At 48.9% G+C, this 14929-nt stretch overlaps 2 protein-coding genes across 7 annotated transcripts in view; one reads left to right on the plus strand and one right to left on the minus strand.

Annotated features, from left to right (window-relative positions):
* LOC127569540 (villin-1-like) overlaps positions 1-14929 on the plus strand; it is a 473442-nt gene that overhangs the window by 157717 nt on the left and 300796 nt on the right. The gene's annotated exons all lie outside the window — the stretch shown is intronic.
* Positions 1-14929, minus strand: part of spega (striated muscle enriched protein kinase a) — a 192415-nt gene that overhangs the window by 153423 nt on the left and 24063 nt on the right. For 2 of the 3 annotated variants that reach the window (XM_052013952.1, XM_052013962.1), the window contains exon 2: positions 1831-1932. The gene's annotated coding sequence lies outside the window, so the exon portion shown is untranslated. Of the gene's footprint in view, positions 1-1830; positions 1933-8722; positions 8758-14929 lie in introns of all 3 variants that reach the window. The other variant, XM_052013934.1, reaches the window with a different exon arrangement.

Here is a 14929-nt window from a genome sequence, read left to right on the forward strand (position 1 = left end):
GTTTCTTAATTCTTAATTTGTTCGTTCCCATGTCCCAAAGCACTTCACAGTCAATTTAATAAGTGTGAAGTTCTGTAATGTGGGAAATCAGCAGCCAAATTAGCACACAGCAAGATCCCAGAATGTGCTAAGGTTGATAAACAATCTGTACTTCAGTAAAATCAGCAGAGAGTGAGCAAATAATTTGAGGCAGCAAGGGAAGAGGTTAGACAGTTTAATTGGTATATATACTTGTGTGCAGTTCTGGTCGCCCCATTACAGGAAAGATGTGGAGGCTTTGGAGAGGGTGAAAAGAGGTTGACCAGGATGTTACCTGGATTGGAGGGTATGAACTGTAAGGAGAGGTTGGACAAACTTGGGTTGTTTTCTCTGGAGTGTTGGAGGGGAGACCTGATAGAAGTTTATAAAATTATGAGAGACACAGATAGGGTAGATGGTCAGAATCCTTTTCCCAGGGTGGAAATGTCAAATACTAGAGACATAGGTTTAAGGTAAGAAGGGGAACGTTTAAAGGAGATGAGTAAAGCAATTTTTATTTTACACAGAAAGTGGTGGGTGCCTGGAATGCACTGCCAGGGGTGGTGGTGGAGGTGGCAGACACAATAGCAATACTTAAGGTGCATTTAGACAGGCACATGAACAGGCAGGGAATGGAGCACTCAAAGTCCCAGCAATATACTCTCCTGCCTCACTCAATAACCTGGGATGGCCCCATCAGGCTTTGGGGACATCCACCATAATGTGACCCAACTTCTTCAAGTGACCCAACACCTCCTCTTTCTTGATCTCACCATGCCCTTGAATATCAGCATACCCTCGCTGACTTCACTATCCTGCATTCCCTTCTCCTTGGCGAATACTGATGTTAAGTACTCATTTAGTACCTCGCCCACTTCCTCTGACTCCAGACAAAAATTCCCTCCTTTGTCCCTGAGTGGTCCTACCCTCTCCCTAGTTACCCACTTGTTGTTAATGCATGTATAAAATATCTTGGATTCTCTTTAATCCTTCTCCCAAGGACATTTCATGGTCCCTTTAGCCCTCCGGATTCCCTGTCATGGTCGGCATAATCAAAGACCCCGGACATTCTCTCTTCTCCCCCCTCCCATCGGGCAGAGGATACAAAAGCCTGAAAGCACGTACCACCAGGCTCAAGGACAGCTTCTATCCCGCTGTTGTAGAACTATTGAACGGTTCCCTAGTACAATAAAATGGACTCTTGACCTCACAATCTACCTCGTTATGGCCTTGCACCCTATTGTCTGCCTGCACTGCACTTTCTCTGTAACTGTAACACTCTATTCTGCATTCTGTTATTGTTTTCCCTTGTACTACCTCAATGTACTGATGTGATGAAATGATCTGTACGGATGGCATGCAAAACAAAGTTTTTCACTGTACCTCGGTACATGTGACAACAATAAACCAACTACCCTCTCTATCGTGTCTGAAACATCTGAATCCTGACGAGAACATGGGTGGGATTAATGTAGGATTAGTGTAAATGGGTGGTAGATGGTTGGCATGGACTCGATGGGCCAAAGGGCCTGTTTCTGTGCTGTATCTCTCCATGACTCCATAACTGGAGGAGGGCAGAGGTCCACTGGTTGAGGGAAGTCGCGGAGCAGGGAGGACCTCAGAGAGGTTTGAGAACAGCCAGGACACTGGGACTAGGAGGTGTAGGTGGGCAGGAGTTGGTCCCAGAAAGGACAGGAACTGCAGAGCTTTGGATGCTCAGGAACAGGGGGAGGACAACTCTGAGCCCTCCAGCCCGGTCAAGGTCTGGAAGCCCCAAGAGGGCAGTTTGTAAGCAGAAAACGCCCAGCCTACCTGCAGGCACTCTTCGGACAGCACTCTGAGGGCCCTGGTGTTCCTCGGAGGGTTCCGTCTTCTGTGCTTCAAATGCCTCCTCTTCACCACATTCCTCCGAGTCTGGACCAGGATGAGAACCAAAGTTAAACAGCAGCAGGGAGCAGAGGACAGCAGGACACCCCTGTGGGCATTGGACAGGGCTGGGGGTGAGGGGAGGTTCAGCCACACTTCTGCACTGGATTACATCATCCAGAGCAACAGGCCATTCAGCCTTCTGCTCCCTGTTGGTATTTCTGCTCCTCCCCATCTTCCCACTGACCCCCACCTCCTCACGCCCCTACATCTGCATATTCCTGTCCCTTTTAACCCATCCTGCTGTCTGCCTAATAAAGACCGATAATGCTGGAAATACTCCACAGGTCAGGCAGTATCTGTGGAGAGAGAAACAGTTAAGGTTTCAGGACCGGAACTCATCATATCTCCCTCCACAGATGCTGCCTGGCACGCTTAGTGTTTCCAATGTTTTCTGATTTCAGTTTGGATTTCCAGCATCTGCAGTTCTTGAATTTTACCGCTGGCTACCTCAAACACTGCCTGCAGGAACAAGTTCCACATTCTCCCCACTCCCTGAATTCTTGAATTCCTGACTTTTTTCCTAATTCTGGACACAGATGGACATTTACCTGAATATAAGCTTGAAGACCTCAGCACCTCATTTGTAGGGGAAAAAAAAGGCCCAGCTCAAGTCAAGGTTCCTTGCCAGATAAAACCTCTCAGCTTAGGAACCTTCTCTAAAGTCTGCCTACCCTTTTATACAAGGGGACTGGAGCTGTTCACACTGGTGCGGTCTAACCAATAGCCTGCACAGATCAATGCAAGCAGAAAATGCCAGAAAAAAACTCAGCAGGTCAGGTAACATCTAGGGAAGAGAAACGGTTGATGTTTCAGGTCTGGGACCCTTCATTAGAACTGGGAATAAGAGAAAACAAGTTGGTCCAGGTAGAAGAGATGGGTGGAACAAGGGAGTTTCTCTGATAGGGTGTCCGTTATTTAGGAGCAGGTAGGCTCCTTTGTCTGTGCAATGTGTTGCCAATGTTTTAAAGTCCGGGTAATGCGATAGACTCTGGAGTCCTGGGATGAGGAATGGCTGGCAGAAAAGGCTGGTCCTGAACACAAACAGAATGAGAGTCACCTAAAGCCATTCCACAGAAGCTGCCTCACTTGTTGAGTGTTTCCAGCATTTCTGACTTCTGGTCTCTGCACTCTCTTTTGATTTTCCAACACCTTTAACATGACCTCTGCTTTCCAACTCTATTCCTTGCAGAAGGATCCGCAGCCTTTGTTTGCTTTTCAATGGTCTTATTGATGTGTATTGACCTAGTACAAGAGGGCACGACTTCAGGATTGAAGGGCGCCCATTCAGAACAGAGATGCGGAGAAATTTCTTTAGCCAGAAAGTGGTGAATCTGTGGAATTTGTTGCCACGGGCGACTGTGAAGGCAAAGTCATTGGGTGTATTTAAGGCAGAGATTGATAGGTATCTGAGAAGCCAGGGCATCAAAGGTTATGGTGAGAAGGCGGGGAGTGGGGCTAAATGGGAGAAATGGATCAGCTCATGATAGAATGGTGGAGCAGACTCGGGTGGGCCGAATGTCCAACTTCTACTCCTTTGCCTTATGGTCTTATGGTATTGTTACTTTCAATGTTCTGCGTATCCTGGACACTCTATCCGATTTAAAGACTAATTTTCCAGGGGGTACCTGGTTTGTCCTATCAATATGTACCACCTTGCAATTATTCACGTCACAATTCATTTGCCAGTTACGCCCATTCTGCGCGTTTATTGACAGATTTTGCTGCACCCTCCCTCCTGAGCAAGACCCTCCCTCCACTGATCGCCCTACACAAGGCAGGTTAGCAGTGGGGTGTGGGGTTGGTGGCTGTACCCCAGCACTCCACAACACCAGCTATATAGAAAAGCAAAACCAACCCCTCCTGCACATCTTCAGCTGCTACCATGCTCTCTACCAAGGGAAACAACTGAGTTCACCTCGAACCTGACAACCTTCTCCAACACCATGGACAGGAACAGTGTGGGTGAGGAATTCTTCCAACTGAGACTTTAAACAGAGTGCCATTGAAAGGGACATAGTGAACTGGGCTTCTGGATGGGAACAAGCTTTTCATACACACCTTCAGTCTCCCTGATGTAAACTGTGGTAACTGTAACATTTTCATTGCCTGATTAGTGATTAATTCAAACTCGCTTTCAATAGCAAGAGGCTAAATATCTTGGCGTCACTGTTCTCTCTTAAATTCACTCTTAGCTCATTTCCATCTCTGCTTGTTTAACCTGTCTCTGTCCGACTCACACAATCTGATCGCCCTGTCAGTCCTTTCCCCATCTCACTCTTTCACCCCCACCCCTCTCTCTCTCCTATTACTTTTTCTCTCAAATAGAAACATAGAACACAGAAAACCTACAGCACAATTCAGGCCCTTCAGCCCACAAAGCTGTGCCGAACATGTCCCTATCCTAGAAATTACTAGGCTTACCCATAGCCCTCTATTTTACTCAGCTCCATGTACCTATCTAACAGTCTCTTGAAAGACCCTATCGTATCCGCCTCCACCACCGTTTCTGGCAGCCCATTCCACACACTCACCACTCTCTGAGTAAAAAACTTACCACTGACATCTCCTCTATATCTACTCCCCAGCACCTTAAACCTATGTCCTCTTGTGGCCACCAATTCAGCCCTGGGGTAAAGCCTCTGACTATCTACCTTATCAATGCCTCTCATCATCTTATACACCTCTATCAGGTCCCCCCTCATCCTCCGTCTCTCCAAGGAGAAAAAGCTGAGTTCCCTCAACCTGCTTTCATAAGGCATGCTCCGCATTTCAGGCAGCATCCTTGTAAATCTCCTCTGCACCCTCTCTATGGCTTCCACATCCTTCCTGTAGTGAGGCGACCAGGAAGAAATGTAGTATTTATTTTACAATCTCAGCTGTTACATCTCTCATGCTCATTGCTCTTCTCTCTCTCTCTCACACTCTCTCTCTCGAGAAAGGGTTACAATCTCCTGAAAAACCCGTATACTACCTCGGAGTATAATTCTTTTTCTCTCTCTCAACGCACTAGTGTCGTTATGTTTATTTTGTCGTGTACATTATGTATAACTTATATTAATTAAAGTCTATGTTAACATGTTTGTCCTTGTAATGTATTGAGCTGCTGCTACAAAAAAGTAATTTTCATGGCATTTATACCCTGGGTATGCATGCCCCTGACAATGAACTTGAATTCTCTTCTCCCCTTCCTGTCCTGTCCCACCCCACTCTCCTACTTAACCTCTTCCTTTCTCCCATGACCTCTCCCCCCTCACTCTCTCCCTCAAGTCCTGGAAAACAAAAATCAAAATCCCGCAGATGCCGGAAATCTGAGATAAAACCAGAGGTGAAAACAATGGCTGTCAGTGGAGGCAAACCTTCCCCAGTGTTTCTCTCTCTGCCTCTCCCCGCTTTCTCTGCATCAATCCCTGTCCTGAAACATGAACTGCTTCTCTCTCCACAGATGCTGCCTGACCTGCCGCGCATATCTGTGTGTACTCTGCCTCCCTCTGCCTCTCTACACACTTCGCTCTCTCTTTAAGACATTTAAGAGGACTCTTAGATAGACACATGAATGATAGAGAAATGGGGGCTATGTGGGAGGGAAGGGTGAGATAGATCTTAGAGCAGGATAAAATGTCGGCACAACATTGTGGGCTGAAGGGCCTGTACTGTGCTGTAATGTTCTACGTTCTCTCTTTCTCTCTATTGCTGTTCTCATTCTTTTGTTGAATTAATAATTTAATCTATTTGTGTATCAACGAGCTTAAGGGAGGGGTGGATGGCTGGGGATGAGGGCACGTCGTTGACTGCGGAGGGAGAGGCCACACATAAACCATGCACGGCAATCCACTTAGATGGGTTCCTCGTGGCCCGTGCTCAGACCACCCGCTGCATTGACCGTACTCAGGGGAACAGTCCTCTGGGTCCTGTGGCCTGGGACAACTTGGATCTATGTCCTCCCAAGTCAGTGAGCTTCCCTAAGGGGGTGGAGGAGGAGGAGAGCTTTAGGAACTGAAGTCACCAAGCCGTAGAACCAAATAAAAAAAAAATTCCTGGAGGTGCAGACACAAGAGACAGCAGATGCTGGAATCAGGAGCAACAAACGATCTGCTGGAGGAGCTCAGTGGGTCGAGCAGCATCTGTGGGGGGAGAAGTGGGGAGGGAACTGTCGACGTTTTGGGTCAAGAACGTGCATCAGGACTAAACACAACGTCCTGATGAAGGTTCTTGACCCAAAATGTTGACAATTCCTTTCCAGCCACAGAGGTGCCTGGAGTTCAGCGGTTTTATGGAAACAATGTCACATCAGACTATGGGGCAGTGAGAGCTTTTGGAAGTTCACCCGGAATGGCATTGGGGGCGGGGGTTGCTGAGAGGGTTAAATAACAATCTCAGATCGCTCAGAACGTGCTCGGGTCACAAGCCTGTGTCCCAATTCCAACCTCTCCCACCTGGTCTGCCCATCACCCCCGCCCCCCCCCCCCCCCACCTCACCTGGATCTACCCATCACCTACCAGCCCCAATCTCACCCCTTCCTCTCACTTCTTTACACCGGCTATCTCCCCTCCACACTCTCAGCCCTGATGCAGGGTCTCCGTCGACTGTCTATTTCCCCCCCCCCCCCCCCCCCCACAGATGCTGCCTGACCCGCTTTCTTCTTCCAGCAGTTTGCTGGCTGTCCCAAGGGCTGGGCTGGTGTTTAGAAGATCAAGGGGGCGACCTAATTAAATTCGAGGTTTCTTCTGGTGGAGAAGGGGGGGAGGCCATTCGGCCCTTCAAACCTACTTTCCATTCAACTTGTCATTCCGAGCCCTGGGTCCCCGCTCTCCCAGACAGGCCAGGAGTTTGTAAGGAAATGCTCCACTGACACCCTGCCCCCTCCCACACTCACGTGGGTGTGTTGTGGGAGGGGGGAAGGGATGCAGCCTTGGGAGGGAGTGAGTGTGGGACGGGGCAGGTTTGTGGAGGGTGGGTAGTAGTGGAGGGTGTGGGAGAGTGCACGGTTGTGGGGAGGTGTGTGGGAGGGGTGGTGGAGGGCTGGGGGAGGGTGTTGAGGAATGTGGTAAGGCCTCGGGAGGAGGGGTGTTAGGAGTGGGGCAGTGGAGTGGAGGGGAGCGGGGAGGTAGGATGCAGTGGGGAACAAAGGAGGAGAGTGGGGACGATGGGGTGGAAGTGGGGGAGTCAATGGGGAGGAGTGTGAGGGGAATGGGGGGTGAGGGGGATGGAGAGGGTGAGCATGAGGCAGAGTGGGGAAGGAGTGGGAGGGAAATTGAGGAAGAGAGGGGAGGGTGGGGAGCGGTGAGGTTGGTGGGTAAGGGGAATGGGGTGGGAGTTGGGGTGAGTATAGGGGAGGGGAGGGGATGTGGGGGTGAGTGTATGGGGAGCGTGGGGGTGGGGTCACAGTGAGCAGACGGTTGACAAAAGGGCTGCTACTGGAGTCCTTCCCACAAACGTCCTGGGGTGAGTTCCCGGCCTGGTTCCTTCCCCAACCTCTGCTGCAAACATTGGCTTCCCCTCTCTCACCCACTCCTCGGCCCTCCTGATACCCAGGACCCCTGCTGGGATATGGCAACCGTGCACAGTAGACATTCTCCATTGAGCAATGGTGCTGCTCTTAAGTCAACAGAGGCTTTGCAATGCAGACAGAACTTGTGTGCAAGAAGCTGGGAGCAGGGACCACGGCTAATATTCCCTTCTCTAACCACAGAACATCTCCAAAATTGTTTAACAGCCAATGAAACGTAGTCACTGTGCGCGAAATGGAGCAGACAATTTGTGCACAGCAAGCTCCCACAAACAGCAATGCGATGGTGACCAAATCATCTCACTTTTAGTGATGTCAATGGAGTGAACATTGGCCCAGGACACCAGGAACGACAGAGCCCCCAACCCCTCAACCTCCCACCACCCCCCCCCCCCACACTCCGCACGTGGAGGGAAGGAGCAAGAGAGGGGAGGAGGATGGAGGGAAGACACGGAGGGAAAAGGAAGGATATGATGGAGGGAAGAGGGGGCAAAGAAGGAAGGAAAGAGGGAGGAACACGGATGAAGGCAGAAAGGAAAGAGGAAATAGGGAAGAAAGTAGAGAAGAAAAGGAGGAAGGAAGGGAGGGAGGGAGGGTGTGAGGGAGGGTGGGAGGGAGGGTGGGAGGGAGGGTGAGAGGGAGGGTGAGAGGGAGGGTGAGAGGGAGGGAGAGGGAGGGAGGGAGGGTGAGAGGGAGGGTGTGAGGGAGGGTGAGAGGGTGGGAAGGAGGGTGGGAAGGAGGGAATGTGTGAGGGAGGGTGAGAGGGAGGGTGGGAGGGAGGGTGGGGAGGGAGGGAAGGAGGGAGGGTGTGAGGGAGGGTGAGAGGGAAGGAGGGTGAGAGGGAGGGTGGGAGGGAGGGAAGGAGGGAGAAATGAAGCAGGAGAGGCAAGTAACACGGAAGGAGGGAACGAGTAAGTAAACGGAGGGAAAAAGGGGAAGGTGAGAAATGAAGGCCAGAGGAAGAAAGGAAGGAATTAAGGGAAGAGATAAACGGTGGGAAGGAAGGAGGGAAGGAGGGATGTGAGGAAGGAAAAGGAAGGTTCTGCAGCATTTTCACCACCTCAGGTTGTTCCAAAGTGTGTCACACCCCAGAAGTGTAAACGTCATCGGAAAACACATAACATCATACGGCCCCAATTATCCCTTCCACCCTCTTCCCCTGTCCGATCCTCTAACCTGAATCCCTAACCTCAGCCCTGCTCTGCTAACCCCAATGGGACCCTCAGTGAGCTACAGAGCATTATAGAGAGACAGAAGCATTTCCATACCATAACTTTGTCTCCTGCAGGAGCGGAAAACTTCGCTTCCATGGGGGCAACAAGAGAGAGCAGATATTATAAAACGGTTACTACAACAGCACACACAGAACAGCAAGAGCATGCAAAACCCACTCACCTGCTTCACCCACACAGCAAACAGTACAACAGAGACAAAACATAAAGACTGCAGGGAACAGACAGAAAAAGCAGTAAAATACAGATGGAGGTATGCACGGATATAAAGAGCAAGTGTTTCGGTGTAACGCCTGCATTGCGTGCAGGTAACGTTAACCCCTAGCCCCTCACCTCCTTCCCCACCACCCCACCACACTCCCAATTTCCCTGACATGGGAGACAGTTGACCAAGTGTACGGGGCAGTGTCTATGCACCACCTCGACCTTTTCCCATTTGAAATTGTGCTTCTGATGCTCCCTTTCACAGTTTCAGGAATCCAGAGCATTTTACGGTGGAAGGATACTTCTGGAATGTAATTGCTCTTGTGATGCTCAGAGAATGGGGCAACTTGTATATAGCAAGGTCCCAGTGTGAGACCGTCTCAGTGATGCTGGTCGAGGAGTTAGCTCTGGTCCTCTGGTCACCAGGAGCATCCCTCCCTCTTCTTTGGGGTGGTGGGACCTTGTTGTCCACTTGAGAGGGCAGACAGGGTACCTGTTTAACATCTCATCTGAAGGCCGGCACTACAGCACTCCCACAGTACTGCACTGGAAGGTGAGCTTGGCATTGGTGCGTAGGAATTGAGGACCTCAACCCTCTGAGAGAACAGTGAGTGGGACCTACTAAATCATCTTAACACTTAACCATTTAAATAATGGATATTGGTGCAAGTAAGATACTAATAATAAATAAAATTAGTCACAATCTAATCAAAGTCACTACCCTGAAATATCAAAATAGCACTGTCACACTGGGACCATCCAAAGAGTGCGGCAGGCGAATTGTACCAACACTGGCAGAAACCGATCAACACTTGAAGTAGCAAACAAGCCAAAATCTTCCCCCAAATATCACAAGGTGTCAGAATAAAATGTAACAAACCTCCCAGGCTTAACATCCAAGGCAAAAAAAGATTCAACAAGTAGCAAGCTTCTGGTAAAATAAAAATCCTGCACAGGAACGATTCCTGTCCAAAAGAACCTTGCCGCCTTTTGCCACACTCTCATTGCTTGCAGTTTCCTGTCAATGCCATTCAGTTTTACTATGTCAACAGTCACGGCACAGTTGCAGGCTGCAGCCATTAGATGATCCTGTAGACTCAGTCTCGGTCACCATCTTGCACTTGGAAATTAAGGGCATATTCACCAAATCGCCAGACGCAACCTCACTAGCATTGAACTAAGCAAGGAATTTCATTGCACCCTGGTGTATATGACGAGACAGTCCCACGCCTAACCCAGTGGCAAACTCAGTGTTTAGTTGGGAGGGTTTGGATTGTTGGGGGCCCCTCCTCCCGGGCTCCTGTTATGGTGGAGCTGGCGAGTTTCCTGGAGGTCAGAGCTGCTCTCCCCACAGTTATCTCAGTGACCAGCACTTGCATGTCCCTTTGGCTGAGAGTGGGATCCCCGAGGGGCATCCCACTCTCCACTGCGGATGCCCCTCGAGGAGTGCGCCTTTAAGAGCTGACACCCTTCTCTGATGGTGTACAGTAATGTTGGTAAAAGCACGAAACTGGCTGAGGTGCTCCCGGGAAATGAGCATGTCCTCTACCCAGGCAAAACCCACCCTAAAGGAATTCTGAACCGGATCTTGTCCAGTTATGTAACTTATTGTGGGGGCCCAGAAAACACAACCAAACAAAACACCATCACACTAAACACCAATCACATGTGCACTAAGCATAGTCAAACTAACAATACTATATAACTAGTATTGTTATATTGTTATTGATTATAACTAATCAATCACGCCAAACGTGAACCCACGAACACTACCTCGTTGTTCCTCTTTTGCACTATTTATTTATTTTTCCAACTTATAGCAATTTTTATGTCTTGCACTGTACTGCTGCCGCAAAACAACAAATTTCACGACATACGTCAGTGATAATAAACCTGATTCTGATGCTTTAGCTCAGCAGGAATGGTTGCATTCGAGGTGCGGGGAGCAGAAATGTGCACAGTGCCCCACTGCGCGTAAACCAGATGCAATCGGAATTTAGCAGAACCTATGTTTCACACTGTTATTCATCTAGACATGATTCACAGTTGATCTAATATTCTAAGTCCTTTATCACAATTTGTTGTTATTTGTGAGACAGTTCCCTCCGTGCTTCCCATGCCGAGAGTATATAGACTTCATATTCCTGCTAACAAACTCCACAATTTACGCAAGGATGAGACACAAGAGATTCTGCAGATGCTGGAATCTGGAGCAACACACAAAATGCTGGAGGAAGTCAGCAGATCAGGCAGCATCTATGGAGGGAAATGAACAGTCGACATTTCGGGCCGAGACCCTTCACCAGGATTTCGAAACATCGACCATTTATTTCCCTCCATAGATGCTGCCTGACCTGCTGAGTTCCTCCGGCATTTTACGTAGGACATGACAGCACAGTACAGGCCCTTCGGCCCACGATATTGTGCTGACATTTTATCCTGCTCTAAGATCTATCTAACCCTTCCCTCCCACATAGCCCCCCATTTTGTGTGTGTTGTTATGTAAAGATGAATTTGTTTCTCATCTGCACATGTATTAACATCTCTCCTTTCTTAGGAGGTTAGGGAGATTCGGCTTGTCACTGAACACCCTCACAAACTTCTACAGATGTACTATTGAAAGTATCCTGACTGATTGCATCACGGTCTGGTACGGCAATTTGAATGAGTAGGAACATAAGAAGCCACAGAGAGTAATGGACTCAGCCCATTACATCACGGGCACATCTCTCCCCACCATCGGGAGTATCTACAAGAGGCGCTGCCTCCAGAAGGTAACATCCATCATCAAAGATCCCCACCATCCGGGCCATGCCATCTTCTCGCTGCTCCCATCAGGCAGGAGGTACAGAAGCCTAAGTCCCACACCACCAGGTTCAGGAACAGCAACTTCCCTTCAACCATTCGGTTCTTGAACCAACCTAATCACTACAGTACAGCAACACTATGACCTTTGCACTAAAATGGACTTTGTTTTGTTCAAATTGTGTTCTTGTAAAAATTGTGTTTCTGTTTTTCTTGTGAATGCTGCTTATCTGATGCTATGTGCCTGTGACGCTCTTATAAGTGTTTTTTATTGCACCTGTGCACACACGTACTTGTGCGTATGACAATAAACTCGACTTTGACTTTGATATTTACCTTGTCATGGTTCCCTGGGTGCTAACCATGTCCCCAGTTTCCTGTGCAAAATATCTATCTAATCAGGGATCTATGTTTAACATCTTCTCTGCTTTTAATGTCTCTCTCTCTCTCTAAATAATCCCTGTGATTTGTTCTATTATTTACACGTCTAATTTATTTTTAATTTCACAATCTGGGACCCGTGCTCTTTGTGATTTTTATAAAGGACTTGGATGAGGATGTGGAAGGGTGGGTTAGTGTGTTTGCAGATGACACGAAGGTTGGTGGTGTCGTGGATAGTGTAAAGGTTGCTGTAGGTTAAAACAGGATATTGACAGGATGCAGAACTGGGCTGAGAAGTGGCAGATGGAGTTCAACCCGGAAAAGTGTGTGATACACTTTGGAAGATCGAATTTGAAGGCAGAATACAAGGTTAATGGCAGAACTCTGAGCAGTGTGGAGGAAGAGGGATCTTGGGGTCCATGTCCGTAGATCCCTCAAGGTTGCCGCACAGGTCGATAGGTTTGTTAAGAAGGTGTATGGAGTGCTGGCCTTCATTAGATATCTTCATCAGTCACATGTACATTGAAACACAGTGAAATGCATCTTTTGCGTAGAGTGTTCTGGGGGCAGCCCGCAAGTGATCGAGTTCAAGAGCCACGAGGTGATGTTGCAGCTCTATAGACCTCTGGTTAGACCACACTTGGAGTATCGTGTTCAATTCTGGTCGCCTAATTATAGGAAGGATGTGGAAGCTTTAGAGAGGGTGCAGAGGAGATTTACCATGATGCTGCCTGTATGTCTTATGGGTCAGTACACTGTGCAGATGTACAGAGGGATCCTGGGGTCCAAGTCCATAGCTCTCTGAAAGTAGCTGCACGTCGATAAGGTGGTAAAGAAGGCTTATGGTATGCTTGCCATTTTTAGTCAAGGCATTGAGTTCAAGAGTCAGGAAGTTATATTGCAGCTTTATAAAACTCTGGTTTGGCCACATCTGGAGTATTGCATTCCATTCTGGTTGCCCCATTACAGGAAGGATGTGGAGGCTTTGGAGAGGGTGCAGAGGAGGTTCACCAGGATGTTGCCTGGATTTAGAGGGCATGTGCTATGAGGAGAGGTTGGACAAAACTTGGGTTGTTTTCTCTGGAGCAACGGAGGCTGAGGGGAGACCTGATAGAACTTTATAAGATTACGAGAGGCACAGATAGACAGCCAGTATCTTTGTCCTCCAAGGTCAAAATGTTTAACACTAGACGGCCTGCATTTAAAGTGAGAGGGGTTAAGTCAAAGGAGATGTATGGGGCAAGTTTTATTTACAGAGTGGTGGGTGCCTGGAATGTGCTGCCTGGGGTGGTGGTAGAGGGAAATATGATAGAGGCATTTAAGAGGCTCTTTAGATGGGCGCATGAATGTGCAGAGAATGGAGGGGTAGGCAGAAGGGGAACTAGTTTTGTAGGCTTTTAATTACCAGGTTTAATTAGCTAAGCACAACATCGTGGGCCAAAGGGCCTGTTCCTGTACTGTACTGCTCCGTGTTCTAATTCCTTTCCTGAAAACTAGATGATTTTTGCAACAATCCAGTACTCTTATAAAGACTGATTTGGGCTCTTATTCAAGATTATTTAATCACTTGATTTAATTAACTGTTGCTGTAGTGGGATTTGAACTCATGTCTCCAGACTGTTGATCCAGACCTCTGGATTAATCATCCAGTAAATTACTCTGCATTCCTCTCTGTGCCGGTGGGTCTGCCCCCCTAGGTTGTTATTGGTTGGCATCCAACCATGTTCCAGGGGCTGCCATTACAGCTCACCTGGGCTTCAGTAGGAGCCCCCTCCCCAATTTTACAGATGCACCACAGAGAGCATCCTATCCAGATGCATCAAGGCTTGGTATGGCAACTGCTCTGCCCAAGATTGCAAGAAACTGCAGAGAGCTATGGACACAGGCTCAGCGCATCACGGAAACCAGCCTCCCTTCCATGGACTCTGTCTACACTTCTTGCTGCCTCAGTAAAGCAGCCAACGTAATCAAAGACCCCACCCACCCTGGACATTATCTCTTCTCCCCTCTCCCATCGGGCAGAAGATTCAAAAGCTTGAGGAAATATACCACCAGGCTCAAGGACAGCTTCCATCCCACTGTTATCAGACTTTTGAACTGTCCTCTCATACAATAAAGATGAACACTCGATCCTCCCAATCTACCTCGACGTAGCCCTTGCACTTTGTCTGCCTGCACTGCACTTTCTCTGTAACACTATATTCAACATTGTGTTTTCTTTTATTGTTTGTCCTACCTCACTGTACTCGTGTATGGAATGATCTGTCTGGACAGCATGCAAACAAAAGCTTTTCACTGCATCTCAGTACACGTGACCATAATAAACCAATTATCACTTTCACAACCACTCCCAACCCCCTGCCAATGTGTGTGTGGATGTGGGTGTGGAAGGGGGTCAGGAGAGATGGAGGGTTACGGTGTAGGAGGGGGTGTGAGGGGGTTTTGGAGGTGGTCTAGTGGTTGGGTGAGGGCAGGGGGAGGGGGTTTGTGTGGGATGGATGGGGATGAGGGGAGGGGATCATGTGTGGGTGGGGTGTACAGAGATGGGGGAGGATGCCTGGATATGAGAGGGATGACGTCAGGGCAAAGGAGTCTGAGAGTTGGTGTAGGCGAAGGGTGGGGGGGGGGGGGGGGGGTGGAGGAGTGTGGACAGATGGTGAGGGGGGAGTTGGTGGGGGGGTGTAGACAAGGGAGGGGGAGGGTGTAGGGGGGAGTGGATGGGGAGGGGGTGTAGGTTTGGGGTGGGGAGTGCGGATGGGGGGGGAGTTGCGTGTGGGGGAGTCATTGTGGGTGGGGTGTGCGGATGGGGGGTGTCAGTGTGAATGGGGAGTGTGGATGGGGGAGGGGGGAGTT

Source organism: Pristis pectinata, chromosome 1 (assembly GCF_009764475.1).
Source record: "Pristis pectinata isolate sPriPec2 chromosome 1, sPriPec2.1.pri, whole genome shotgun sequence".
NCBI lineage: Eukaryota > Metazoa > Chordata > Chondrichthyes > Rhinopristiformes > Pristidae > Pristis > Pristis pectinata.